The following is a 26,991-nucleotide window of genomic DNA, read 5'->3' on the forward strand; positions in this document are numbered from 1 at the left end:
TGCCACCTGAGAAAGAGAGATGGATGGTGACCCTATAACTTAGAGATTATGGCACTCATCCATATGGAGGAATGCTGGATCTCATGGCCTTGGTTTAAAGCCTGCAGATGGATTTCTTGCTTCATTCAGTACTTCTAGGCCTAGCCCATACTGGGAGCAAATATTGACAGATTCTTTCTGTCTAGTTTACTGTAGCTCTCTAATGCATGTTGAAAATCATTAAGCATTGTATCCTTCTTCAGAGAGGTGAAAGGTTTTTTTTTGCATTTCCACTATTCTGAGAAATGAAATAATTTCATAAAAGCTTTTCTAGGATTAATAGTTTAGTTGCAGGCATTTCCATTTGCAAAATAAATAACACCCCATCAATGGAAATGAGCAAAGCACCAAAAGGACTGCATAAAAAATCCCAAACAAACAGAGCTCTGAAAGCTGATATTAATAGGAAAAAAGAAAGAGAGGTAATGAATAATTCATGCAATTGTTTTGGAAAATATTTTTTAAAAGAAATTTAATATGTGAGGAAAAGATTTATTTCTCAGTCTTTTCCTTTTTCACTGCTTGGAGGTAGAGGTGCAGGGAACAGAAGCAAAGAAAGGAAAAACACATAGAAGTGCATGAGTTTGTCCAGAGGGAATCTTTTCAAAGTTACTATAATATGTATCTAGCCAAATTGTGACACAGCATTCATCTCTGTCATGTTTGAATCCCTCACATTTATTACAGTCTTTCTAAGTCAGAAAACAATTAGGAGATGGAAATGCTCAGATGTAGGATCCAAGTGCTTTGGTGCAGGACTAACCATTCTCACATGCTGAAAAATAGCAGGAAGAAAGTAATACAGCAGACAAAAGGCAAACTTCTGACCCCATTGCCCTCCTCTAAGAGTTCCTAGTTTAGGTGGGGTCCTGACATCCCATCTCATTTTGGAAATTTACTTTCATTGACCAAATTATTTTCTTTGAAAAGTACCATTCCATTATAGGTGACTTGTTTGAATTTTGATTTTCCTGACATACCTAGACAATGAAAAAAGGACAAGGAGGGAGAAGGTTGCTCATCTGTGGTGTCCAGAAGTAGTGCACTTAATCAAAGCACTCTCAATAGCCACTGCAAAAAAAGGAGATTTTTCAGAGGGATATTGATTTCATGGGTTTTGGGCTTTGTTTCTTTCTTTGCTAATTACACATGAAACTTAGATTACTGCCTTATACTAGATGCATAGAGTAGAATGAATGAATCCAGGTCTTTGTCAACACCATACTGCAAGTTAGAAAACAAAAATGTTGCTCTTTGTGAGAATGTGGTTTAGTGTCATTTAAAATCTAATTGATTTTCAGTTGAAACAAGATGCCTAGACCAGTTCGTTCTGTCTTTGCAGGATCCCCATTAATTGATGGTTTCAATGAAAGAAGTTTGCTGGTCAGTGATTTATAACCTGGGATTGTTCAGATATATATTTCTGAGAGAATTCCCCCACAGTCTGTGGCCAGGTTTGTTACTAATGCATCAGGCATCACTGACATGCACTCTGGATTTTTAGTCAAATACTGCAGGATCAAAAAGTGGCTCAGTATTTCTTATGGATAATTGTTAATTTCTATGCTGAAGGTAGGACAACCACACACAACATGGAGTCCTCTAGCTCTGACATAAGTATTAATTAACCTTCCCTGACTTGCAATATTGCACAAGATATGATTTGTCATATTAAATCATACTGGGAATCTGTCACGTTCTGTACTCTGAATTTTTCAGATGATTCAAAAAAATCTTAAAAACAAAGGCAAACCCTTCCAGGCAATATGAGTGTTGGAGGGAAGAGCTCAGGCTGCAGGAAGAGAGACAGGGAGGCATCAGGAAGTCTGTCATGCATGGCTGGGTGCTTCAAAGCTTGTTCATAATTAAGAACTATCGAACTTCCGAAACACAGAGTTCTTTCATATTACTGATCAGCACGTAATAAATTAACAGCCTGAGTTTGAAAGAATCCTTCATAAAAATTGGTCTTCAAAGTCACTCAACTGATAAAATTGACTGCAGCTTTTTAAAAGTGAGTCTTAGAGACAGCACATAGAGCTTGCTTTAAAAAACATGTCTTCAAAAGTCTGCATGGTTAGCTCAAAGCAAAATAGCTCCAAAGTAGCATGTGCAGCCAGGTAAATGGTGGATTTAGGAGCAATTTCCGCAGGCAGTTGATGATTAGTAGAGAAATCACAGCATCTGACTTGTGCAAAGTATTTAAACTGTGTATTTCAGTAACATAATAATCTCCACAGTCCTTCTGTGTAGTCAGTAGAAGGAGAGATGTTCTCCCAAGTGGCATCTTGGTAGGAGATGTGGAGCTCCTACCCTGTCTGCTGTCTTCAGTCACCTCCTTAAGAATCTCTTTCTCTGTGGCCTAGCAAAAGATGGAGAAACAAGCCATCACATAACTTACTCAATTCAGCCCTTAACGATGACATCTATGCCTGAACTTTTAGTACTTATTTTAGACAAGCTGTGCTCACTAATTTTCTGCTGCTCTTTGTGTTTCCCAAACTAGTTAGCACAAGACTGTTTGATCATTCCATTACAGATGGCTTTACATTTCAGTTTCAGACTGTCTTTTTATATCAGTTTGTACAGCTGATTATTATTTAATGAATTTATTGTACTTTAAAGGATGCTATGTTACCATGTGAATTCATATATTAATCAGGCATGGGCGTACTTTTAATGAAATCTAGATTACAAAATTAGCTATAACAGCTAGCTGTGACATTGCTTGTTAATGATTTATTCTTAATGGTTTTTTGTAAAATATGTTCTAAAATAAGTTATTAATTAATTTAGCTGCATCTAGTAATTTTTTCATAAGTATTAATAAAGATCCTGCACACATAAATGCACTTACACTTTTTATAGAAAATTATCAGGCTATCATCAGTTAAATTTATGGTCATTATGCTTTCTTGTTTGGTGAGAATACAAACAAAAACTGTCTTAGAAAAAATTTGTTCACTGAAATTGGCATAGAAATCCATCTAATTTTTCACATAAAATGTATCTCTAATTTACATCAGGGGTGAAAAGATATCTCTAATTTTCATCAGGGGGTGAAAAAGATCAAATAACAAATAATGCAGACTACAAAGAAAAATGGCAGCACTAATCTTGTTCAGCTTGTTTGGAGAACTCCTGGTAATCCAGTTTGGTCAGGGGCCCTGTACCTCCTACTCATGTGTTGAAGAACTCGTGACAGAAATACATCAGTTTATGAAGGTCCTGTTAGTTATCTGCAGTGCAAAGCAATCTGCAGTGCAGTCCCTGACCAAACTCTGGGACTATCATCTTGACGGGCTAAACTGTAGCCAGATGTCATCTGCACGTCCCATCACACCAGATGTCCAGTTGGCACTACAAGGATATCAGCTGGAACATGCAATGGATTGATCCCTGCCTGGGAGGCTGTATTTCTACCACCTGGTCTGGTGAAAGGTGTCCCTGCCCAAGGAGGAAGGGCTGGACCTGGGTGACTTCAAGGTCCCATCCAACCGTAGCCCTTCCACGGTTCTATTTCCTCTCTCTAAGAACCACAGCAAGCAGTGGTTGGGGCAAGAGAGAAGTAAGTGCCAGCCCACACCTTACCCAGGGATTGGCTGTGGTTTAGATGTGTAGGGGGATCGAATATAAGAAAATAAAGGTAGTATAGAAAGTAATCTTACCCCTAAGGTGTTTCAGCTGAGCCAATTATTAGAAATTAGGAGCAGACCTGATTTTAGCAGGCCACAGCTGTAGCCAATGAGAAGAGTGTTATAAAAGAGTGCATTGGTTGGTTGAGAAGGGAACTGGAGTCAGTTGGCTACTGTGAGAAAAAGAAAGAGTCAGTGCCTGGAGGAGCTGCCCTCAGGAAACACCAGGGAGGTACGAGACTCTAGCACTAAGGAGACAACAGTGTGGAACCCCTGTAACCTGATGACAACTTAGATGTTAACTTTGCAAGGTAAATAGAAGAAATATACAAATTAAGAGATTAAACAGCTGCATGAAGGACCTTGGTGACTTGTCTAATGGTAGACAGGATGTTAATAGAGCTGTAAATCCTGAACCCAAGACCCAGACCTGTGTCTCATCTCCTGAACTATGTGGAATTGCTGGCATCACATGCCTGTGCACAGTAGAACAAGTCTTAATCCCACAAGGATATATGGCCAAATGTTGACTGCTGGGTGATTCATAGGTAAAAATCTTTTCTGTCAAACTCAAAATCGGGTTGACCAATATTTTCTAGGGTGATTTTTGTAACACTGTCTGGATTTGCAACCACCAAAAGGGACAGAGTAGACAACACCAGAAGAAAAAAATTAGACATAATTTTTTAAAATTTTATGTAGAAAATATTGAATAATTATTAAACTTTTTGTTCTGCATGCAGGGTGCAGATCCCCAAAGCCTGGTCAGCCCTAAAACCCTGAAAAATTTAATTCCACAGAATGGAGAATGGACAACAGGAAAGATTAGAAGTTCTTTTCTATTTTGTATGAGAAGTGGGATCAGACCCAAGTACATAAATTTTGAACAATTTTGCTGTTTCTGTTTTTCATAAAGTAACATTTTAACACTATGGTCACACCAAAATAGTTTATGGCTTGACACATTATAATTTTGTTTGACAATCAGACATTCTATTACATTTTATACAACCATATTGCACATATTGCTAATATTCTAAAAGAGCAAGGCATCTATTATCAGATTACAAAAAAAAAAAATACCCAAGCAAGAGAATTAAAAATGCCACAGCAATTATTAATAGCATTCGTAATAGCCAGGTCCGTGTCACAGCACATAATGACATTTTCTTTGGAGACATTACAATGTATCATGGGGAATGGACAAGATGACCTAATAGATCTTCTCTATCTTTTCTCTCACATAATTATGTCAATCAGCACTATAGAGTCAAAGTAATTTATACCTCCTATTGCTTCCAGACTGCATTATTGTAACCCAATTCTGCTCCACAGATCTAAAACTGCAACTGCAACACCACAGGGTTTGTTTGGTCAGGATGCAATTTCAGGAGATTGGAATAAAGATGGGACCTGTATATCAAATTATAATGGCAGAAATTGTTGGACTAACCTTGCCTTAAGTGTTCAGGTGACATAAATTTCTAACTTCAGTGGAATTTTCACATCTCTTCTCTATGAGTAGGACAGAATTCACAGGGTGCGAATATTTCTCATGTGTTATTATTTAGATTTCGTAGGTTTGTCATCTTTGCTGGGTGGAAAACACACATGAGAATTAATACAAACACACATGAGAAGGCACAGTCAACATTTTACCTTAATAGGGATAATTTGGAAATGCTGTTATTGGACTTTTTTTCTCTGTATATATGGTGATTCCAGTGTATAATTTGGTTATTGTAAGTTTCACTATTGTTTAAATATTTCCTATCAAGCATAATTTTTATTGCATTTCAATTAGAGTATGTAAATAAAAACCCCAGGCATAAAGCTTTTTATTCCATTGCAATAAATTTGAAATGAATTTTTATCAAGATCTATATCAGTTAATTCCTGCAGTCTTTCTGAAGTTTTTTTTAAATTATAGAATTTATTCTTCCATTTCCAGTGTTTCAATTAGGAATGCATATAAACTTTTTTAGACTTTTAAGGGCTGGAGAAAATTCTGGCATAGGGAGTCCTTAATGCCTTTAACTGCACTCATTGCAGCTTTTGGTACACTGTATTTTTATGCAGATAAACTATATTCCAAAGTTTCATCATTTTAGTGATATTTAGAATTCTGAAATGTCAACATTTTGCAGAGAAAGTAGCTGAATCAGGCCAGAGTAATTGTGTTAGCTAAAATACACAGCAAGCAAAATAGAAAATAAGGTACTTGAAGGCAAACTATTTCTATGTAGAGAGACTTCAGTTCCCACGAAGGTAACAATGACAAAACAAATCCCTCATAATTCCAAAATTTTCTTAAAAGTGACAAAGTATCTGATAATCTATTATGCAAAGTGAAAGAGTTAATGACAATGTATGTATAAAGTACTTTCCCCCAGTAAGCAATATTTGACCCAATAGAGAAAATAGAGAATATTTGACCCAATAGAGAAAAAATATTCAAATTTTCAATTAGTTTGTGGACAGAATTGTGTCTTCCAGTGTTACCATTAGCAGCTTTAAATTATGATATACTGGTAAAATTCTAACTATTTAATTACATCAGGTATTGTAACATTACTAATAGATTTTATTATGCAGGAAATGGCTTTGTCATCACTACTGACTTTGTAGTACAAAAAAAAAAAAAAAACAGTCAGAAAAATGTTCATTCCATGGTTTAAGGCATGTGTAATGACAGAGAAAACTGTCCTTTTAAAAACAAACACATGTTTTCTCAGTTAAAAAAAGAGAGGAAATATCTTGTTTGCAATAAACAGGATTTTTCTTCGACAAAACTGAATAATTTCAAGCATGAATGAGTCCTGAAAATCATTTCCTGTCAGAATTAAATGATGAATATATCTGAATGGGTGGTTTTTTGGGGTCAAGTTTTGCTAGGACATCACATTGTCATTTTCTGTGTTTTCACATTTTTAGTAACAGGAGAATTAAAGAGTTTTATTTTTCAGAGCCATGCTGTAATAATTTTTATGTTCTGTTCTGTTTGCATGCAGCCTTACATATGACAATCCACCCAGAAACTGCTAAATATGAGTGGCCATAATGACAATGACTTTCTTAGTCTGTGTTGGAGTGGGAGCTTTCAATAATTGAAAGTACAGAAATCCTTCTCAGACCAAAGCTCAGAGCAAGGTCAATATGTCCCTTTTCAAATACTTGGTCCTGACATAATAGAATTCAGGAAGCCAAAGGATAATGCTGGAGGACAACCAAACTTAGGAGCATAAGCCAGAAATTCAAAGATTTCTGACTTTCACAGCAAAGATTTCTGACTCTCACAGCAAAGAGAAGAGTTACATTACAAATGGCTGCATTACAGCCAGACCCTAAACCCTAGTGCTGAAAATGGAGTTCCCTGAAAACGACATGTCAAAGCAAAAAGAAGGGTTTCAGCTGTTCATATTCCAGCAAGTGCCCTGCTCAGAGATGAGAAAAAAATCATTCAGCACCACAAAGGCTTGTCCATGCCTAAACTTAAATATGCAGTAGTATGTATGGACAAGTTCTAGTTTAAGGAACTAAGAACCAAAATGCTGCTTTTGCTCTGCAGCATTTCAGTGAGCCCTCAGTAGGATATGTAAACCCTTGGTCCTGGAAATCTCTCCTCGGCCAGAAATGCTCTGATCAGACACAGGTCAGTGATGACTACAGTGCAAAGAGCAGAGGGAGTGTCAGGCAGTGGTCACTGGAAGAAGTGAGAGGTGAGAAATTTGAGCCTTGAAGATTTCTACTATTGGGGGTGATTGAAATATAAAGCAGCTTCCCCCATCCATCCAGTGATCCCTTGATGAGTCAGGGCTTGATGATTGCAGTGGTGATGGGGACAACAGGTAGCAAAAGGGACAGAGCAGAGAGTACACAGTTCTCTACTGGCTATAACACATTTCTGAAATCAGAGAGAACTGGATGCCAGTCCCTTTTTCCTGGACTATTTGTGCAGTTTGCACTGGTTATGAATAAAATTCAGATAGGAGAAATAGAAAAAAAAACCAGCAAACCACTGGTTTCTAATCTCACTGTGACAATCCTATAATTCATGAGCTGTGCCCAGCACCTTGCAGTGCCCAGTGCCAGGACATTTCTGTGGCGCCCTGTACATAAAGTTCATGCCCACGGTACTCACCTCATGCAGTGGTGTGACTGTGTCCAAAATGCCTAAAGGAAATAGTCTGTGGTCTGAGCTCAAGTTTAGCGTTTGTGGAAAGCAAAGCCATAGCATGCCTGGAAATGGTCTGAGAATTGCAGGTGACCAAATTCCACTGTTTAACTTCCTTGCATGCTTATAGCCAGGAATGAAGCTTTACTGGTTGCAAGAACATATGCCTTATCCACCGATGAACCAAAAGCCAAGGTCAAAATTGTGAGTGCATATACAATGAACTGTGTGAATAAAGTAGTTTAGGAGCTCCACTTTATAAAAAAAGTTTATACATTGAAGACCAGTGTGGCTCTGTTTCTAACAGACAAGATATTAAAGATCTTCCGGTTAAAAAAAAAAACCAAAAAACCCCAAAATACCCCAGTCAAAACCATGAGATTTTCAGAGGGATTCTTGGTACTTAACTTTTATTGTTTCAGAGTTGAGATAGGTATCCTGAATCATCATTTTGATGTTTAGATCTAAATACTTTTACAAATCTGATCCCTTGACATTTACAAATGTTTTTATTATTGCATATAACACTCAAAAGTACAAACATCTCTTACATTTAGGTTTTACTTGACATAATTTTTTCACCAATAAATCAAACCTCAAATGTGATGAGCATTAAAGTGAAAACTCTGGTTCATTTAATATCATGGACTCTGTTGAAAATATTGGTCATTTTCAATAGTACTAATTTTTTCTTTAGATCCTTATCTTTTGTATATTTCTGTTTAACATTTTTATGGTGTCTATTTGCTTGTACCTTTGAGAAAACAAAGTTTAATCCTCTCTGTACAAAATTTATTATACCAGCATTTTGATAGTTGTAATATTTGAAATATTTTAAAAGCTGTATTTTATTAATCTACAGGAAATAAATTTGTAAACTTGTCATATACTGAGTCTGACATTTCTAAGTCAAATTTCTGTACTGCTTTGTTGCTTTCAGGCAATTCTTCACTTGCTGGGTTTGGTATCAGGCAGTGAAGGCTGTATTGAGTCACTGCTCATTTGAGTGTTAAAATTCAATTTACAGTTACACAGATGTTCTGAGATCCTTTGAATTTAATGAGGATGACTCATACAGATGAGTAAAGAGGATGGACTTTGAGTTCTCTAATGCTTTCTGAGATCAATGCATTCCAGCTGAAAATCATTCAGCTCAATCCATGCTATCATACTGAATGCCCATTAGCTTTGTCCTCTTGCCTTGTCTTGCTGCTTAAAATAGGTGTATTTGGGAATGGACTGGTTCTAGTGACCATTACCTGACTTGCAATAATGACATGATATTTCCTGCCTTATTTTTACATTCCACTGCTAATGGCCTGTATCAGTCCTTGAAAAGTTTTATGAAGTTATTCTTTATATAGAGAGGGCAGTATATTATGCCTGTAATGTTACTTTGTTAGTAAAATCAGCTTTTTCTTCAAATGAGTTTATTATTTAGAAAAGAAAAATTAAAAGTAGCTTTAAATAAATCCTATTTTAGCATATGAATTCTAAACATTGTAAAATATAAGGGCAAGAACAGACCATTCACATTAGTGATGTAGTCTGACATGGGTCTGTGAGTATCTGTGAAGTATCACCAGAAAATCAGGGATGCTACTGCTGAATGGGAAGGAGTTGAGAAATTGCATGACAATGATTTACATGAACAGAGGTTAAAAATACTGTCATTATTTGGAAAGCAGAACAATAAACTGAAAAAACTTGAAGTATATAAAATTAAATGAAATGATAAATCTTGAAAGAATTCAGATCAGGACTTTGTCTCCCCATCAAATTATGAAGAGACAAAACATGGATTTAATGAAAACTGAAGAGAAATTAGAATTAGAAAGGATACAATTAGGACATAAAATAACCATGCTCCCGGAACTCATTGTCTCAGGATGTTTTTAAGACCAAGAATTTCACAAGCAGAGAAGAAGAATCAAGCACTACAAGAATTTTTAGAGCTGTGAAAATTAGTACTACAAAGTTTTGGAAAAAAAATTTATGCTTCAGGGTTTAATCCAAATTTTAACTATCATGAAGAAGTGGAGAAGTGCAAGGATTAGTGTATACTTTAATTACCCCATGCCAGTCTTGCTCCTCTGGACATCTGGTACTGGTTATTGCCAGAGAGAGGATTTTCGGCAAGCTAGACCTTCATGTTTGAAAAAAAAAAGTAAATCAAGTGCCCAGTTTCATAATAGCGGTTTCTGGATGCTGTGAGTTGCCTCAGAGCACCTCTCTCTTTCATGATAAATCCCTCTGCCTTGTCCCTCCCCAGGAGGGGACCACTCTGGAGATGCAAAGGTGCCTTGATAGCAAAGCTGTGTAGTCCTGCTGCCAGGAAAGGCAAATACAACCAAGGAAATGTATAGAAACACCAAGCTGGACCATACAAGTAGGAAAAGAGAAAGCAGGGCCAGTGGATCTCTTTTCCTTTCTTTTCTAAGACACCTTATTTCAAACACATTGATGTGCGTCTCTCTATGTGCATGTGTGGTGTGGGATCAGGGGCTCTGGTACTTAGGAGCTGGACATAGCCTTGGGAAACAGTCTCATTATAATCAGGCTCTCAAAAAGCAGCTTATATTCCATTGTCATGTTGGCAGGGGCTGTCCTTGGCTCCTTAAAGGTATCTGCTGCCTAGCATCTTCCAAGCAATACAAGGTGGACTGAAAAACATCAAACAAGGCTAAGTTCAAACAAGGCAATACCAATGACAAGAATGAGGATGACACCATTATTAAAATCTTCTCAGAATGGATTCACTAAGGGGCAACTTCATATTGTATGAATTAAGGTCCTCTTTTTCTATCTACAGCATCTTTCCTATTTACATTACCAGCATTTATTGCAGTCTTATTCTTTCTTGTTTCATGCTGGCTGGTGTCCAAGGCAGGCTAAAAATAGGTTTTATCTGGGTGTATTTCAGCCTCAGGTTGATGAAGGATATATTGTTATTCCATTTTGTGCCACAACTTATTGTTCTTGTCATGTGATCTGAGACACAGAGACGTGGGGAAAATTGAGACATTTTTTTTTGGCTCTCTTACATGTGCTGAGAAAAACCTTGCTGCTTTTTGTTCTGCTGTGGAGTCCCTCATAACCTGGCTTCCTCATTATGGTTTCACTGCAAGTGAGCAGAGAATAATTTCTGCCATCCAGTTGAATTTGTGCTCAGATTTTCAGAAATCAGTGTCGAAAAAGTATATAAAACAAGTTCAAAGAATGCAGAAGAAAGCACAGAATATGCCCATCAAGGATGTCATGAGTTTAGATCATTTTACATCATCTTATAGTTGTACCTCAGAGTCTGAACTGAGGGAGAAGCAGAATTGGCTCCAGCACAATCAAAGCTGTTGTGAAGGATATTTGCATTGATGAGAGGCTCAATTTGTTGTCCAGAAGCCCAGAATCCTTTTGCTTTTTGAGGCATGGGAGCGTGGAGTTCCTAGCAGTTCTCCTCCTCTTTTCTGTGTGGCAAGCAAGTACAGCAATGCCACATCAGTATTCCTATCCTGCTCCTGTGAGATTCCTCTGGTCTTTTTTGCTGTTCTTATACAATACAGAATGCACATGGCTGCTCAAAAAAAGGTTTATTAATCAGGTGCACTGGAATACTGCATATTGAGTCACCTTAAAATACTGATATTAAATATGCTTATGCTTTAAAAGCCATGACACTCTAGATCATGGGGTTAAATAGAAGCCTGAGTTATGGTAATGTTTAAGTTAGGACTTCTTAGGCTACTGGAGAGAAATTTAAGTCTAGCTCATAATCCTGTTTATGAATTTTGTATAGAGTCTGAAAAAAAATGAATTGCTGGTCTATTAGTGGTTGTGTTTATATTTGCTATAAAGAAAAATGCTGTCTTGAGCAAGAGAAAAAAAATTCACTTGGGAGACAAAGTAAATTTCATGTTGCGTTTTTTTTTTTGGTGCTACAGAATTTTTATGGTGTAAGCAATCTCTTTTTTTTTCCCCTTGGGACCAAAAGTGATAGTGTTCCAAATTCAGTTTGTTGTCATATTCTCATGTGTTCTCCTTTTTTCTAGGTCCTTGATAGTGTGAATCATTCTTGGCTCATATATTGTCAATATTTCAAGCCTGAAAAGTACTGTCTCCTGAGTTCAAAAGAACATCAGATGCACTCAGCACATTTCAGAAAGCATTGAGTCTACCTCAGGGTAGGAACTCATGGTTTTATATTTGCTGTTTTGTGTCTGGATTTCACTGAGTTTTGTGGCAATTAGTGTGAACACATTGGTCTTTGTGCTTACCACGCAGAAGCTGAACTGTCACTCTTCAAATACATTGAGTATTTTCAATCATTTTTCAGTGCAACACCTATGCTAACAACCAGTTCCAGGGCTCAGACACTGTCTGTATACTCCTAACATATTTCCTAGCATGACTTTGACCTGAGCCAACAAGTGTCCTCTGAGCAATTCCCGGGAGTAAGCACAGACTGGCATCTATTTCCAGTAGACTGCCTGAAGGCAGCTGCACTTTGGAAGCACAGCATGGACACATCTGGGCCAAGCTGCTGATCTCAGAGCCAAGGAAAGGGTCCTGACACTGTTAAATTTAGCTGTATAGATGTAGTGGGTATGATCAAGAGCGAAAAAAGCACTTGGCACACTAATCCTAAGCTAGTAGCTCGGACAACCTCTTGGGAAGGTTCCAGGCGAACTACATGCACAGTTTCCTTCAGATTAAAAAAATAATAATTTTATAATATTTGATAAATTTCCCCCTTCCCCTTTATGTGTCTGACCCACTAGCCTGTAAGGTCTTGTTATCTCTTGCTGCTCTCTGTCTGTCCCCATGACTACAGTATTTGAATTTCAGCAGCATGTGCTTTGTGCCTTGCAGAGATGTTAGCTGGGGTCCTGGAGACAGGAGAGCTGCGTCAGCAGGGCACGGTGCCCAGACTGATTAGTTCTGCCATGTTGATGCAGCTATGCTGCTTCCTGTTCCACAGCGAGGACATTTGGAGACATCTGAGATATCGTTGCCTTGCATAGACATAAGGACAAACAGGCTGCTACTAAAAAATGCAAATGTGCACAGCGCGGAAAATAAAGTTATACATATCCCAGCTTTACATTTGCACGCACACTGCTTCTGTTTCAGAGGAGAAAGGGAGAGTCAGAAATGGCTGTTGCACCCAGTTCAGCTTGCCTGCATCACTGAAATTAATATTTAAAAAAAATGGTTTTTATATACCATCATATGGCCATTTGCTTTATCTGCCAGTTTCTCACATTGATGCTTGTCAGTGCTCATCTTCCTACCTAGATTTTAGACCACAAGGAAATGGAAGCTCATGTCTGAAGAGGGAAGCTCATTTTCCATTCTGCAAAGCCTTAAAGTACCCTTAAGTACAGAAACTATAATTCTGGTTGAAGATACTGAGAACTCTGGCTGAAATTTGTCCCCCTGACTACACTGGCCCATCAAGCCAGGAGATAAGAACCAGTCTGTCTGACCCAGATGAAGACAATGTGCCAGTAGATTTAAATGCTTAGTGTGCAGGTTTGCTACAGCTGTGCTCTGTTGCAGTCCTGGCTGGACTGCAGGACACTTCTTTGTAGTACTAAAACCCTGAGCTTTCAGTGTATGCCTTGGACTTTTTCAGTGGCTGTCGTTTGACTGAGATGTAAACAATTGTGGTGTTACATTTTATTTGAATGGAATAAACAATCGGCAGATGTAATCTGAAGGGACGGAAAAAATGTTTAAACTCCTGCTGTCTCTGGTGTCAAACCTTTAGCGCATTAATTCAAATCCATTGTGGCTTCTACCAAAGACTTAATTTGTACCTTATCTGGTTTTTATAATTTAAGATGGTCACTGGGTAATTTCTTATGGTCATTTCACTGCAGTTTAAAAGGTTTCTGTAGAACTTGAGAGTATTTTTCTGCCCTCTTTTGTCTAGAATTCAGACACAATGCTCGGGCATTTGTCACAAGTAATGGAACTGAAACCATCTGCACTGGGATGTAGGGGAAGGAGGGGTAGAAGAAGGAGGACATCAGGTACTGATAATGTGGAAACTACCTTTGTTGGCAGTTGATCCATGTTAGAAGATTTTCTTCTTCAGACACTTCTTCTCACCTTCACAGGATATTTCTTGCCAGACCAGATGCTATTCTAATTATAGCAGTTTTTTCCTGTTTTTTTTCTTTGCACTAAAAACTATTACTAGATATGCTTACTAGGAAAAACTGGTAAGCTTACTTCAACTTTCATGTTTTTATTTAAGATAATTGATTTTTCTTTCCAGCCCATTTCTAGCCACAGCTTTCACTCTGCCTCTTTATTCCTAAACTGTGTCCAACTTTTTTGATCCTTCAAGATATAATAGGCTCAGATCCCCCAAGCTGGACACTCTACTGCCATGCTTGAAGAAAATTTTGACATGACTCTTTTTCCCAAAGCCATGAGGTATTTCAGAGCATGACCTGGGGCCAGGATTAGGCAATGCTTCTCAGTTGCTCTCCCTTTACTTTTGAATCTTGCTTGTTTTTCTCATCTGTTATCCTCTGCTCCTTAAAATAAACTCAGGACCATCAGAGCATGTAGTGACTCAGATTTATGATACACGATGTGTTCCATTCCACTCGGATAGCTGAGCACAGCTGGAACAATGCAATGGGACTAGACATGTTTGTGAGCGTTTGCAGAAGGAGAATTGTTTCTAAAATGGACGAAGAAGCTATATTATACTGCAGATGGCTTGTCAGAATTAATTTTTAGAGTACCTGTCAAAAGCCTCTCATTATTTCATAGAACCTAGGGAAATAGCAAGAGTGGGAGAGGTGTAAAAAAGAATTCAAGTTGGCTAGTCCACCCAGTATTGCAGATCCAGCATAAAGTTATATTGTAGTCCCTCATCCTGAGACTTCAGATAATCCCATTAACCTCCAAACTGTTTCTGTCTCTGGAATTTTCATTTGAGATAACCTGCACTGAGATTTTACAGTTCACTGATTATTAGAAGTCAGGGCTGTTACAATATTACATTTGAGTGAGATAACTTGATTTGCAGCATATGCTAGGTATACCCCCAAAGCACTGTCCTGATTCCAGGAGCAAGATTAAGGTACTGAGGGCTGCTGAAGCTTTTATTAAATGAACAGGGCCGGAAATGAATTCATCTGTTTGCTGTATGTAAGCACAGTTTAGCTATTAAAAAAATCTAAGCCAACAGAGTGAGATTCTGATCTTAATTAAAATGGAGTAAATCCAAAGCAGCTTCAGCACACAAATAAACAGTCTGAATGCACATTTCTATTAACTGAGATGAGAATCTGACTTAGTAATTATGAATTTACTTCAACATTTGATCTAATATTTGCTGTTGTCTGTGGCTTTCTTTTTTTCAACAAAAGAATGTACTGTGTTGTGAATCACTCACTGTGAGATCTTACTCCTTAGAGACATCTTCCCAGAGAGTTTTCTCTTTATTCTTGCAATGAGTAAGTGGGAAACCCCAAGGTGAGTGCACTGAGCATATGTTTCCCCCTGGGGAAATGTGTTATCATCAGAATATCTGATGATATTCTGAATATCTGAACCATTAGATAAAATCATTTACAGAAGAAAAAACATCTTAAAAAAATCTTTGCCCATCCTCACACTTAACTTATTTTTGCCTGCTTTAGTTAGAGGTCACTATATTTCTTTAGTGCTTTTAGGCTCTCAGCAGGCTACGTTATACAGGTAATGTGACTATGCTGCACAGTAGAGCTGGATTGATTGGCATGAAACATAAACCTATCAAAAGAGAAAATCAAGCAGCCTGATAGCTCTGCTGTCAAGGCACATTTATCTTTCATTGCAGCCTTGGCGGTCCCAGTGCCTGGGATTAAAAAGCTAAAATTCTGTTGTGATCATTGCAATAATCTTGAGTTAGTGTGAAAATTTTCCATTAAAATTTCTGTTCAATAAAAGCTGCATTTTGAAAACCCACATGTGTCTCTTTACGCCATGCCAAGATGTTTGAGAAATATCTTCAGTGTTTCTCAAATACCCCTATCAACATTGCTGTATGCTTCATACATGATTTCCAAAACTCCTCTTTTACCTTCACATTAATTAGTGTACCAACAGTGGTTTTGCTTGTCTTGACTTGCATACCACAATGACATAGGCATTGCACTCCAGATTTGCCCTTAGGAACCTTACCTCTGGCTTCCACCTTTAACACTCAAACTCTGGGCTTTTCCCTTGCTAGAATGACTTTAGGGTTGAGACTATCTAGATGACATGTTTTCCATCACCATGTAAGGATTTTTCTAAAGAAATTAGATCAAGCTCTTTATATATGGGTTGCTTAAATTTCTCTCAGCCCTCAAGAAATGCTTTTAAATAACCAATGAACACCCATTGCTTGCCAAGAACATGTTGACATGACAACACTGGGCTATGGCTCAAGAACAAAGTCATGGCTCTTCTAATAATGCTGCAGATTTGCAAAAATATGTCAAGCCCATGCACAAAAATCAGATCCAAATGTCAAATATCTTTAAAGAAATGTTATTTCTTCCATCACTTTGGGCTTACACATTACTTAAACTCCCAGTACAAGTTCTAGTGTGATAAAAGTGGGGATTGAGGACCAAAGCAACCAAAATTATTTTAGAAGATGCATGTGGGACATGTGGGAACACTCCAGGTGTGTATAAACCATTGGTGTGACCCTGACACCGTGGTACCACCTAACTGTTGGTTTGTTGTTGTGGACACCACACATTCTCCTACTCTGCAGAAGTCAGAGTCACTAGCAGGAACACCAGGTCAGTGGAAAGGCTGTTTATTTTACCTATAGTACAAACCTGAAAGGAGCAAAGTAGTTCAGCAATTTACTACTATTATTCCATTTTTCCACAAGTGTTAAGAATTGAGGTGGAGGAGAAGAGCATTTTCTTCTGCTCCAGATTGCCTCACCTTGAGTCCAGTACTGGGCAGGAGGTTAGAGTGTCTACAAGTAAGAATTTTGTGTTGATAATTTTGTGTTGAAAGTTTCCATAAATATTTTTGCTAAAGATTTTCTAAGCAGCAATTCTCTTTTCCTATAGTACTGATTATTTTAAACGATTCTGTGCATATTTAATTTCCTCTCTTGGAAGACATGCTGGCAGTCCATTGTGGTGGCCTAGGAGGATATAATTGAACATTAAAATACTGACTACTTTCTAGGCAAGCTTAATGTACAGTGAAATGTACAGTGAATCATAATGTTTTGTACTTAACCCCATGCCAGGATGAATTTCAAGATCCATCACTTAAAGGCATGCTTATGTAGACCTGCCTGCTAACGCAGAAGTTGTAATGCAGTCTGGCCAGTTAATGACATAGGAGATGATGAATTTTGAGTCCGTGTCATACATCCTGTTTCATAACTGGTGTTTTTCCAAACTGAAAAAAACTGAAAGCCAGGAAAAGGAAAATCAATAGAATGTTGTAATTAAAAAAACCAAAAACCAAAACGAAAATCCAGAAAAAACTGCCCTTTTTCCTCAACATCCTTTAACAACTCTGTGATATAAAGGCTAATAAAGGAGACAGAAGACCTGGTGCAGACAGAAAAGAGTGGGTTTGGGAGATGGAGCTAGTAATTTCTCTTGAATTTATCAAATCTCAGTTTACTCTTTTCAGTCTCATTTTAAAAGCCAAAGATCATATCTGCTTTTCATGCGCAGCAGGATTTCAATTGCTTCAGTTGCCTTCCAAACCTAACAGAAATCTTGTGTTTGAGTCCTGGAAATAAGCAGTAGATAACAGTTCTGAGCAGTTTTTTCTGAACGTACTCATATCTGTGTATTTGTTATATGTCATTAGGAACCTAGTTAGGTGGGAGATACACTATTCCCCTGCAGTGTCTGCTATCCACATTAATAAATATGTGGTTAGGCATGACCACTGGCATGTCTCAGAGTTTCAGCTGGTGTATATGCAGTGGTGCAGCTGCATGGATTCCAGTGAAATTGTTACAATTTATACCAGCTGACAATCTGAACATAACATTTCATGCTTTGTAAACATCTCCACGTATCTTGATTTGGATGGGTCTTTTAAAATAAAGTGCATACTGATAAAAGTTTACAAACCTTATCAGCCTTGATAGTTCTGTTTCTATGACTCTATGAGTTATATTTTTATTATTAACTGCAAATCATTTTGGGTGTAAATATTTTAAGTCATTATCAAAGTAATGCAGGAAAGTGACCTAAAATCTATATGCACCTACTGTCCAGACTTCTTGGTGATAAGACAGGTGGAAATTTCAAGAAAAAGAAATGGCAAAGACCAAGAACAGTGGTTGAATTTAACTTTTGCCACCTATTCATAAGGCCTCTATTATTATCACTTTAAAAAACATGTCTCGGTGTAAAAAACCTCCAACAACTTGGTTGGGCTCTACCTTTCTAGAGTTAAAATGGATTTCTTCTATATTGCCCTTTTTATGCAATAGTATCCTAAGATGCAGACAATACTAAATTGGGAAGAGCTCTTGAGCCCATTCAAGGTAGAGGGAGCCCACAAAGAGACTTTTCCAACCAGACAATGGACAATGACCCATCTGACAAGTGCCAGATTCTGCACCTGTGATAGGGTGACCCTGGATGTATGGACAAACTGGGGAATGAAATGCTAGAGAACAGTGCTGGGAAAGAGGACTGGTCAGCAGAAAGCTGAACACGAGCCAGCAGTGCCCTGGCAGCCAGGAGGGCCATCCCTGTCCTGGGGACACCAGGGACAGCATGGCCAGCTGGGCAAGGGAGGGGATTGTCCTGCTCTGCTCTGCTCTGGGGCAGCCTCACCTCCTGTGCTGAGGGCAGCTCTGGGTGCCACAATACACAAAATACATTTAGCTATTAGAGAGAATCCAAAGGAGGGCTACAGGTAAAGAACCCTGAGAGGAGGCCGTATGAGGAGTGACTGAGGTCACTTGATCTATTCAGCCTGGAGAGGAGGCAGAGCTCACTCCAGTAACAACTTCCTAGTGAGAGGAAGAGGAGGGGCAGGAGCTGATCTCTTCTCTATGGTGGCAGTGACAGGACCTGAGGGAATGGACCAAATTTGTGTCAGGAGAGGTTTAGGTTGGATATCAGCTAAAGGTTCTTTACCCAGAGTGTGGTTGCATAATGGAGCAGCTTTTCCCAGGGAACTGGTCACAGCAGCAAACCTGGGAGAGTTGAGGGAGCATTTGGAAAATTCTCTCAGGCACATGGTGTCACTCTTGGGTCTGTCCTGCCAGGTCAGGAGCTGAACTTGGATGATCTTTGTGGGTGCCTTCAAATTCAGGATATTCCCTGATTCTATGATACTGGTTTTCTATATTCTCACTCCTGGAAGCAATTCAGAATAGTACTTACTTGTCTTCCCCTGCCAGATTTGTTACAACTGACCATTCCATTATTCATTTGTAGCATTTATCTAAAGTCAGTTTGCATGGAGGGCTGTGGCTACAGCTCTCTTCACAGAGAGCAGCAGGCACAACCTTCCCAGGATTTCTCCTGGGGAAGGCAGCGAGAGAGCTCAGAGAAAGAAGAGAAAACAATTCTCATCTCTATTCACTCCTCCTGTTGTTTGGCACATGTGGAATGTGTTATGGAGATTGTTTACCAGAAGTGATTTGTTAATTGGACTCTGGTGATGGTTGTTTTGATTGATTGGCCAATTAGGTCAAAGCTGTGTTGTGACTGTCTGAAAGAGTGACAGGTTTTTCTTTAGTATAGTTGAGTATATAGTATAGTTTTAGGATAATATAGTATAATATAGTATAATATAGTATAAAAAAGTATAATATAAATATATTAAGAAAAGCTTAATAAAGCTTTTCTTCAGCCTTCTGAAATCATTGGAGTCACTGTATGTTATTCCCTGGCTGGAGGTCGCCTGATACAATAAATGGCTACTGAGGGTACTCAAAGAAGGCAGTCCATCATATGAATAAACAATCCACTGAGTCCTTCCAGAGAAATAGTTGTGATCACTGAGACAGCCTCGGGAACAGTTGCAGTTCCAAAGCTGTGATCACTCTGTGCTAAATGTTATAATACATACTTGCAACAATTTTCTTATGCTGGGAATAGATATTATCAAGGATGGATCCTTAATAATGCATTTGAGATAGGTTTGGGGAGCACTGCTGGTAGAACCTTTGCCCTCTGACTTAAGTCACATAACAGCTTTCCTTCCAACCATTAAATTTCATAAAATGCCTTCCAGAATAGATGCTATGTGCAGTATTGTAAGATAATTCCTTTTTGGCAGTAGAGACAGACTTCTCTAGCAATTTCTAGTCAATTTATCCATTATATAGTTGAGTGCAGTTTTTTTTAAGAGTTAATGCATTTCTGATGCAGCATTCAAGCCTCTCTCTGGATGTTGAGTTCATGTTTTGAATCTCTTTTCTGAATGACTGTATGTAAGTTTTAGAGTAACTGCATGAGAATATAGGTCTAGACTCTTATTCTCTTCTTCAGAACACCTTATTCAGGGGAAGAGTTTTTTCAAAGATTGATTTTTAAGATGTTGATATACTGAACTATTATTAATATCCTATTAGTAGTTAACATATCTTCGTACCCAATAATAAAGTTTGTCTCAATTTTCATGGAATTACTGTGACAAGTTCTGATTTTCATTTCTCACTCAAGATTTAATTCTGCAAGAACCTGATTGCTTTGATCTGAGACACTGAAACATGTAAATAGCAATTCAGCTTAGGTATGTAAGGATATCATTAAAATATACTGGATACTTGCATATTCAAGCTGAAAGAAAACTAGTTATTCAGCTTGGAACATCCAAGTCTGAGTTCTGCCACACTTGAGAGATGTTCATAGAATCGTAGCATCAGCAGAAAAGTAGAAAATGTGATGTTCAAAGAAGTGGAGAAATGTCTGCTCAGAAAGATATGTCTGCTTCAAAGACATGAGACTGATACAAAAAATAGGACAATAAAGTGTTCTCCATTTCCATAGGGGAGAAAAGGAAAGGCTTCAAATTTTAGAAATATTTCATTCAGAAAATCTTTCTACATGAGAGATAGTGATGCACTTGAATTGTCTTGGCAGTCTGTGGAATTTCAGTTAAAGAAGGATTTTAAGATACAGGTTAGAGAATTACCAGATAAAAATGGTACCAAATAACTGAGGTATGACTGATGCTCGGCTGGGACATCATGATGGGTTAGGTAATCTCTGAAATCTCTTCAGAACCTATTTTGAATATTTTTCTCTGTGATAATTTGAAGAAACAAAGTTAGATGCCTGCATTGTTTAATCCCTCTGCCTTCGTCCTCCTCTGTAATAGAGGATACAAGCATTTTCCCAGCCACTGAGCCATTCTGTGGGGGAAAATGCAATGACTTTTAGCCAGTCAGATGCAATGGCTCTAAGTAGGGAGCTGGAAAAGATAGATAGCACAGGCTAAAAAACTTCAGTAGATTTGGCCAGAGTGCTTGGACTGGAACTGTGTTATCAGCATCCCTTGGGCTGCCAAGTTTTCAGTGACAGCAGAATTTAAACACTCATTTCATTGACTGCTGATTCAGTTCTATGTGAATTGAATAGGCAGTTTCTAGATCAAGAAGCAAACCTGAAAGGTCCTAATTCTACAATTCCCTACACATGAATCTTAATCTACTTGAGTAGAACTGTTAAATGTGCCTATTCTCATATATAAAGAAAAAGGTGGATGCAATCAAAAGCCTCTCTGGATTGTACCCAAAGCATCCTGTAATTAATTAGGCGACAGTTTTTGATCCACAAAAACTGGTTTACTTGCCTATTTAATAAAAATAGGTAAAAAACCCCCAAATGCCCCCCAAACTCACAGTAAACCAGAACATTATACTTGATGGAACAAACACGTGTGGATATATTTTGGAGCCAGTTACTGCACCTTCACATATACTGCAACACTGGATGTTTCAAATAATTGCTTTATTTAATGGTATCTGTTAAAGGTCCAGTTTCTTATGTGTTTTGGTACTTGGCATGTAAAATAAGACACCTGTTTCTTCACTCACAGATTAACTTGTCAAAGCTCAGAGGTTTTTCTCTGTTAAAATACTTGCAGCTGATAAATTGTACAGACTCCATGTTGTTTGATAATGGGCTTATTTGGTCAGCCATTTGAATACATCTGTTTGCATTGAATAGATGAGCCGTGGAATTTATCTGTCTTCTGTGGGAAATCTAAAATTTAGATAGCTATGTTTGAATGAGTCACTGATAGTCAAGGGAGAAAAATTAGGGCAGTCAATGCAGTGTTCTGCTCATCCTAAAACAGGTCAGATGATGTCTGTCTCATTGAAAAGCTCATATTGTATTTCTGAAGAAGTACAGCCATGAAGTTGTGTATATGTTTCACAAATTGTCATCAAAAGACAGAATATGTAAATAAAAGGTTTTGTATAAGAAGTTGCCAGATTTTAACTGTCTTTTGAAATATGTGTATAGGGTGTATTGTGTAAAAGCAGCACACTGATGTTTCTGAATTTAGACCATTTATGTAAAAAAAACTTGTAATTTTTTGCACACAGATGGCATGAATCCAAAATTCAGGCCAGGTAGTTGTTAATGGGCACATTTAAAGACAAGTCAGTTTTGGTCCTAGTGTTTAATGTAAGTATTTAGAGATGGGAGAGATGAAAGAGCTTTTGCTTTAATGAGGGTCTTGTCTGCAAAACATCAACTACCCTTCTGCTTCCACGTTCTGAAAGGCTTAAAACATTATTCTTCTTTCAATTCCCAGCTCATCACAAGGCAGTCCCTATCAATTGTATCCTTGCATATACCAATTTCTGTCAGCTATTACAGATTTTCTGAAAGCCAAAGAGGAAAAGGTCTGAGTAAAAAGGCTGATCACTTTCCTATAATGTCTATGGGATGTTGATACTTTTTACTACAGAATAATTTTTTTATTGTGAGATAAGACAAAACACACATAGTATTTATAGAATAAACCACTAAAAACTGAGATGGGTGCATCAAGAAAGCCTGGGGAAATAAGGATACAGACTTTTAAATTCAGTTTGATAAATTTAGAATATAGAGGATATCAACAATGTTGACCTTAGGATCTCAATTTTATGCTTTACTTAACATTTACAATGCACTGACAGTTAATCTATATCGTAGCTTATGTTTTTTGTACAATAAAAACTCTTCATATTTTTTAGGTTGCCTTGCTTGATGAAGTGAGAAACAGCAGCTGTTTTTTTGACATCTTTTAAGATTAGGCCAGTATTTAATTGAATAGATAAAATTTGAGTTATGTAATAATCCAAATGAAAAACCACAGTTTAGAAAGTTAGAAATTCTATATTTACTGCTTTTGCCTTTTTTAAGATACCTACATCAGGTTTTGAGGTCTGGAGCGCTTATGTGAGAAATTAAATTCTATACTTAAAACATTTTAATTGTGGAATTTGCTACAGGTACATGTTGTTACTAAGTATATAATTTTAGGGTCATTATGATATATAATTATGATGTAGGTAGTGCATCTAGATTCTAAAAGTATACATTCTAGAGATAAGATTAAGTAATTACACAGGAAGTTAATATACAGTCTGTATTAATAAGTGGTATTTACTTGTATAAAATACAGATTCAGTTTCAGTAAATTGTAGTTTCAATGTAAAAGTATGTGTACTTGAATTATCATTATTATTGCTGTCAATAATAAATTGCTTGACGACAATCTACCTAGCTTAGTGATGGTTATTGTGCCATGACTTAGCATCTCTTTTTCAGTATCACTTTTCCTTCTTTTCTCCAGTGTAACAATTTCAATCTAGGTCCACTGCCTAGTCTCAGCCTCTGTTAAGGTTTTGACGATGAAAAATTTCAAGGACTAGGTATGTAATCCCATTTATAGTTCTTTTTAATTTAACTTCTTTTATGTTATGAGAAATTGTGAAGACTTTTTTGCTCTTTCCTGGGGCATGAAGCCATAGGCAATATCCAAACTACCACGTCTCTGCTGATAGTGTGAAGACCATTTGCTGCCAAAGGTATCTTATGCTGCCAACACCAACTTCAAATGTCTGTGGTAGAGGGTGTAGCCAACACTCAGCTGCTCTTCCATGCTCAGTCAGCACACGTAAATGTACCACTTTGCTCTGAACCCAGCTCTGTGGAATCAGTTTTTGCACCCTTATGGATGCCTGAATCAAATGGAAATTTCAAACAAAAGTATGGCAGTGTATGTGCAGTGAATCCAGTCTAATCTCCATGTGTGGCAGAAGAATGCTGTACTGGTGTGCACGTAAGGATGGTTTCAGCTGCATCATTCCAAGCTGGCATGTCAATTCGGTCTGGTGTGGAACAAAGCTCACAGAGCTTTTTCCAAATAGGCAGTGGTCATTTCCTCCCATCTTTCAGACATTAAGAAATCTCTGAAAAAATGTTCTGAACCTTTCATTACTAACAGAAGGACGATAAAGTATAAAATCTCCTTAGTGTTCCTGACTTCCTTCCCCAGAAGCAGCCTGGCAGGCACTCACCTACAAGTAAGAGTATTTACAAAGTGAACTGTTGTTTCTGCTTTGTTCAGCAATAGTTTTCCCTTCTGTATAAGCATACTTCAGAATCTCATCTGAAAAATACTAAACTTCATGATTTTGGGGTTGAATACAAAGTTCAAAAGATGAAGTGAATGTAACTAACCTCATGATAACTGCTAACATCCTTTGGCAATCTGAGGAAGTAGTATGGGGGCTGGCAGGGTGATTTAATATGACATTAACTAATAAGATCAATGACATCTAAAATGATAATATGAATAATTATAATTTTGTGGCTCTTTTAAAGTAAAATATTATAGTAGTCTTTTTTGATACAGGCAGAAGCAGGTCTTGTCCTGGGGAAAATGACAGCTGGTTCCCACAACTGATTGTTATACTGAAGATGAAAAAATTCAAACTGCCCTTCTTCCTATGCTTTTAAAACGATGTGTGTTCTTGTGTAGTACATGGAGCCCGGTGTATCAGACATTGAGTCGATGAAATAATTCCCAATGATTTCAAGGGGTGTTGGAGTCATGCCAGAAAGAGAGCGGACACATTTTCTCTAGAAGTGATGTTCTCATCTGCTGTCATATGCTCCAAATTCCTAATACCCTCCCCCATTTTTGTGAGGAAACAAAACCTAACCAACCTACCAAAATCTTCCTTTCCTTGTTCACAAATTCTCTCAGTGGTTTGGTGTATTTTTGTTCAAAAATCTATGTCTTCCTGCAAAATGTTTGGTGCAAAAAGCCACATTCTAGCATAATGAGAGAGACACTCTGCTGACCACCATGGACAAGCCCATGGGAAGGGCATGGTTCCAGCATTCATGCAGCAGCAGTACAAGCTCTGGCACATCTTTTAGAGCTAATGTTTGACAAATGGCATGCAGCTTTGTCCAAGTTTACTGTCACTTGCAATAAAAATTCGTGTTGGATTATATCTCTGTGTTGTAAACACGATGAAATGTAGCTACTTATAATTTAGCAGCTGGTTTGTGACTTTGTTTCCTTTCTCATAGGAAGCATCCATACTTTCAAACAGCAACTAGTGAGTTGTGGACAAGGATTAAGTATTTTTTTGTCCTGTACTGAGAATCACTAGGTCACTTTTGTAACTACAATTTCATCTGTATCACTCTGTTCTATCTTTCTCTCACTGTCATTGTATAGAAAACTAACTTGTCTCAGCATGTTGTTTTAAAGTCTGAGCCTCGTGATACAGTTTTTAATTCTGATAACACTGTGAGATCCTGAGTCTAATAATGAATTCAAAATGGTTTGGGATATTGATAAGCAGAGTCCTATATAGATATAAATAATCTGCTTCATTCACTGTGCCTTTGAAGTCCTCTTTTGTTTGCATTCAAGGAACCCTTTATGGGCTCTAGGACAAATTAGGACCCTGTCTTCATCCCTTTCCTTACTGTGTTCTTTCTTTAAGCCTGTAATTAGCTGCAGATGAAACTGTATCTATTTAAGTGTTTAAGCATTTGATTGCTGCTAGAAACATGTCTAAATGACAGTAATTTTTCCCTTCTCTCTCCAGGTTCAGTCCCTGGCCCAAAAGTAAATTAGGTCACTCCTGTGTCACCAAAAGCAGAAGGAGATGCCTATTCACTGCATTTTTCCCAATAGGACAGGGGTGGTACAGTCCTCTTTTTGTAACTCTGAAGACATTTTTATGGCATAGCATTAGTTAGTATTTGTGCACTTTTTAAGCCCAGAGGAGACAAGTAGTTTTGCAAGCTTATAAGAGCAAGGCATGCAAGACAGAGGGGAAATCTGTACTAAGGCTGCAGCTATGGCTTTTCTCAAGAAAAGGAAAAAAAACCCCAAATGTCTAGAATGCTTGTTTCAAAGAGCATCAAGTGTGAAAAGCAGGACTCTCCCAAGAGTGTAGAAAGGGCGGGTAGCTGCTACCGTTGAGGGATTCTCAGATGCAGGGATCCAGGTGTTATGCAAATAAAATCAACTGCTGGCAGAGCTGCAGAATCACTCACTAATAAGAATGGATTGAGCGCTGCCTTGGGGTGCTGACAGAAGCTCAAAGGAGAGCCTCTCCTACACACTACATTTGTCTTACATAAAGTCTGGATTTTTGATTCACTGAGGTTGAATTTGGATGATCTGCTTCCATTATCACTTACCTTACTAACACAGCCCATTGATTTTACTGCCACCTCTGTTCTCTCTCATCCTCCTGCATCTGCATTCCAGGAAACCAGTGTTACAGCTACTGACTCCAGAAGTGCTGGCCAGCCCCAACCCCTGCTCCTCTCACACAGCCTCACACCCCAGCAGCACTTACCTGCTGCAGCAGCTTGGTTCTGAGGCTGCTACTGCTAAAAACCTTTACAGCCTGCCAGGACACTAAACACCTATATTGTCCAGCTGCCAAAGGCCTCTGGCAGGCTGAAGTGCCCCCACAGTTATCACTGTGATAAACATCACTACTTAAAATATGCACCAAAATGCCAACCAAAATGTGTTGCAGCATGTCAAAAAGATAAATGACAGGATTTTCTTTCATATGGTCGACCCCTAATATATGCTTCTATACACCTTCTATATGAACATCGCATATGTTCACAGTTTACAAATAAAACATACATA

General features: G+C 38.0%; 1 long non-coding RNA gene across 1 annotated transcript; it reads left to right on the forward strand.

Moving 5' to 3' along the window:
- The first annotated feature begins 3,829 nt into the window (after nucleotides 1-3,829).
- On the forward strand, nucleotides 3,830-13,862 carry LOC135446377 (uncharacterized). The gene is made up of 3 exons (XR_010439774.1): nucleotides 3,830-3,985; nucleotides 11,895-12,026; nucleotides 12,715-13,862. It is a non-coding gene; the product is annotated as an uncharacterized LOC135446377 (long non-coding RNA).
- Nucleotides 13,863-26,991: the final 13,129 nt, after the last annotated feature.

This window comes from Zonotrichia leucophrys, chromosome 3, assembly GCF_028769735.1.
Source record: "Zonotrichia leucophrys gambelii isolate GWCS_2022_RI chromosome 3, RI_Zleu_2.0, whole genome shotgun sequence".
Lineage (NCBI taxonomy): Eukaryota > Metazoa > Chordata > Aves > Passeriformes > Passerellidae > Zonotrichia > Zonotrichia leucophrys.